This window comes from Apis florea, unplaced genomic scaffold, assembly GCF_048593485.1.
Source record: "Apis florea isolate Af1SG1 unplaced genomic scaffold, ASM4859348v1 contig_3203_pilon, whole genome shotgun sequence".
Taxonomy (NCBI): domain Eukaryota; kingdom Metazoa; phylum Arthropoda; class Insecta; order Hymenoptera; family Apidae; genus Apis; species Apis florea.
Window position 1 is genome coordinate 5,878,595 of NW_028256723.1, and position 4,083 is coordinate 5,882,677.

Here is a 4,083-nt window from a genome sequence, read left to right on the forward strand (position 1 = left end):
AAAATGACCCGCGATCATTTTCTCTCTCGTGTTTATGCCCGCTCCTCACCCCCACTCCCTCGCAAACAACCAATCGCTGATCGATCCGGGCGAATCGTCGTCGAATCGACACCGCGGCGCGATTAATTTCTATTATACAGGAAGGGCGGAAGCGAGGGGCGTCGGATGACGTCACTGCCGGTCAACTACAAGTATTTCGCATTAGCCGCGGCCGCCCGCTTAATTAATTGGGTTAAAAAGACGTTAGGCCGAATTGATCGGTCCATTCAAGGTGGCCCATGGTTGGTTACCGCAACCCAGATAAAGTTATTACCCGATCAATTTGGCCTCGATCGCGTGCACCAATATCTCCCTTTCGTTATCCGTGGGAAGAAAAAGCGTGGAGAGTACCACGGTGTGAAACGGGACATTTGTTACGTGTTTCGTGGTATTGAGACGTATCGACTCGAAAAGAGAAGAAGTTTGAGCGCAAATCTCGTGCCTTTTGGGTGGGATGGATTTCCCGTGGGAGTTCGTGGACGGTTCGTGGGCAGCGATGTTGCATGCCTCGTCGATGTTACGTAGATAGAATTCCATCCGGATGCTTGGAGATTTACGAGTCGTAGGATGGTTAACGAGACCACGCTTATTCCTTCTTTCCTGTGTCTGTGTGTGTGTGTGTGTGTGTGTATCCCAGTTTTATTAGGGAAACACCTACAACGCCTATCATTATACCCTCATCCCGTGCGGAAAGAGAGAATTGAAACAAGAAGAAATTTGGTCAGATTGTTTCTTCGCTCGGTGGAGAAGAAGCGCTGGGGGACGAATTTGTCCTCGAGATTTTTTTTCCAGCCTATCCAAACATCGGCGGAAGCGATCGACCGGTTGGTCCGCTACCTGGCCTGGTCCCGAGTCAACTCGATTCGTCCTGAGCCAGGGCAAGGGTGGAGGAGGAGGAGGAGGAGGAGGATTGGCTTCCGTTTTTGCTAGACTGCGCTGGAACAGTCGCTGGCTCGGCGTCTCCTGGTTAATCCAGGTTGGATCAGAAATGCGGAAAAATCGACGGAGTTGGTTTCCAGCCAATTTCAGCCGAATCGGCCGAGTTAAACCTATTATTATCGTGCCACGTCCCCCGCGGTGAAAATGTCAAACGGTGATTCGAAGGCATAGGCGGCCACATCAAAGAAGGAAGGGAGTCGTCACGCGACAGGACACGTCGACCCAACTATTTTATCCGTGCCTGTATCTCTCTACCTGTCCTCCTCCAGCGGCGACCATTTTTTCTGGAAACTCGATAATCTTTATCCTCGCTATATTCGATATTTGTATTATTAAATTCACGAGCGTTCGACATTTCAATCCCAAGTGATAGATAGTTAACCGTTAACCTTTAAACGTGTCATTAAACTTTTTCCATCCTGTCGATCATTTCTCGATTTGCCCACCGTTCGATCGTATTCTTCCCTCTACAAGCCTGACTGACACCTGTCGCCGTATCGAGCGCGCTATCCAACAATACCAACCAACGGATCTTGCAACGATCGTCTTTCCAATGAGATAAAATAAACACGGGAAAATGCTATGCACCTCCATTTTTTCGAAGCGAGTCTCGAACTTTTACAACGATACACGCGTTGCTCGAATGCGAGTCCATAACGAAATTGAATACTCGATCGATCAACCTAACCTAAAAAGGGAAAAAAGTATATAAGTGTATATACGTTCGCGTACGACACTCGAATATATAAGTAACCGAGCGAAAAGAAGCGAGGAACGATGGAGAGGGCGAGTTAGGTAGAGGAGAGAGGGCGGAGGAGCATCGACAGGGACGAAGAAACCGATAAAATCCGAGGGGAGGGAAGGGGAGGGGGGGCTGAAAGAGCGGCAGAAACATCAATCGTTGACTCATCCCATTTGGATCACAAAAGTACGTCGAATTGGGTCGTCTGGTGTCGGGTATAAGGCCCCTCGGTATACAACAGGGCCCCCGCCCCCCCCTCCCCGACCAACTCATCCGACCAACAATTATTTTGGCGGCCTTCTTCTCCCTTCGATCCGCTCTCCTCTCTTTCTCGCACACGCTCGACAGAGGTTAGCTTCCCTCTTTCACGCACCGAACACTCTCCTTTCTCTCGACTCTTGCCCGCTTCGGGACAGAATGTTATATCCCGCGGCGCGACGTCCACCGACGCGCTGCAAGACAAATGGCCTCGTGACGGCGGCCACATTACGTTTCAAAACTGGCCTAATCGTCGGCTTTCCGGATGAGAAACGGCCTCGATGCGCCGCCGATGTACAGCTGAACCTATACCTGCGCCCTCTGCCCAACCGTCGCACGCATGCGTGCGTTGTCTCTTCCAGAAGAGATGGCGCTTCTGGCGAATCGGTGGTCGATGGTTATTAACTCGAGCAGAGCGATTGAATCTTCTTCTTCTTCTTCTTCTTCTTCTTCTTTTTTCACTCGATCAATTTTTAATCTTCTTGAATTCACACGATGCGTTCAAATTATTTCTCCAAAAATCGTTTAGGTAAGGAGAATTAAGTGAGAGAAGACGTCTCGGATATCAGAAATCGATGTTACGTACGATACATCTAGGAATCCACGAAAAAGAGAGAGAGAGAGAGAGAGAGAGAGAGAGAGAACAACGTATTAAACTATAAATTAAACTATCGCTTTCAAATACAGCTCGCTTTCATCGAGTATCGAGAAAAGAATAAAAAAAGGGGGGAAAATATGAAGCCTCTTTCGTTATTCCCCCGAATTTCACGTATTTTCGCGGCGGACGAGCGGAAGAGGATATAATCTTTGTGGAGGATAACCGGAAATCGGTGCCGCGATTTATAGTGAAAAAAAAGGGGGAAAAAGGAAGGCGCGAGGGGAAAAAAAGCGATCGCAAACGCGGACGTAGGGATTGTTGTGCGGATTCCTCTATTCCGTTCGATTTAGGAAATAGGAAAACAAAGAGCGGGTCGAAAATACATAAAAAAAAAAAAAAAAAAAGAGGACGTTCGTCGCGGATGAAAGATAGAAAATTGCATCGTTTACGAATGGTTTTTTTTTTTTTTTTTTTTTACAGTGATTGCTATGCAGCTTATTTTAAGATTGAAAATTAAATTTCCATCAAATTACGAGAGTAGGGACGAAGATCTCGAAGAATGAAAGTGAATTGAAAGAATTTAAAAAGAATTTTGATAAACGAGGAATCGACACCAGACGTGGCGATGACGAGGGAGGAGTTCATCGAGGCGTGACGCGTTTCTGACGAGATTTCAGTGTCTTTCTCGTCACAGAATAAATAAGTAGAATGTGAGGAAGGGACAACAGGGGAGGAAGGCTCGGTATCTATGAAAACTTTGATCCCCAATGCAAATTCTCGACCACGGGGAGAACATCCTTCGAACGAATATTTGTTTCAAAGGATCGGAAGTGAAAGCGTTCGTCGAGGCATGTTTTCGGAGAATAGAAGGAAGCTTCTTCTAAATGGTGTAACACCATTTTCGAGACAGCAAAAACAATAAAATTCCCTCCCGTGGAATCGAATATGCATTTTCTTCAATAGAATCCATCGATGGACAACCCATGGAATCGTATTTATCCAGGAATATCTATCAAAATTCTCGTTTCATTTGCACCAATTCCAGAAAAATCTATCCGAAACCAATTCGAAACCGATCCCGTGCATCCGAAAGAGAAAAGAGGAATAAAATTCTCTCCATCGATGGACAACCCGTGGAATCGAATTCTTTGAAATTGTCTATCGAAATTCTTGTTTCACTTTCCAAAAGAAAAAGAGGGAAGAAGAAAAATAGAATCCATTAAAAAATCGCTGATATAATACCATTTTCGAGACACCAAAAACAATAATTCTCTCCACCACCAACCGGAATCGAATAACGTATTATTCTTTAAAATGTCCATCGAAATTCATTTGCAATTCCAACAAAAATCCATTCGAAACCGATCGCGCGAGGGGGAAGGGAAAAATAAAATCCATCGAGAAACAACTGATATAATCGTTTGGAGTCGTTTTTTTTATCCACGAGCATCTATCGAAATCCTTGTTTCGTTCCGCACCGATTCCCGAAAGACGCCCGCTTTCCAAA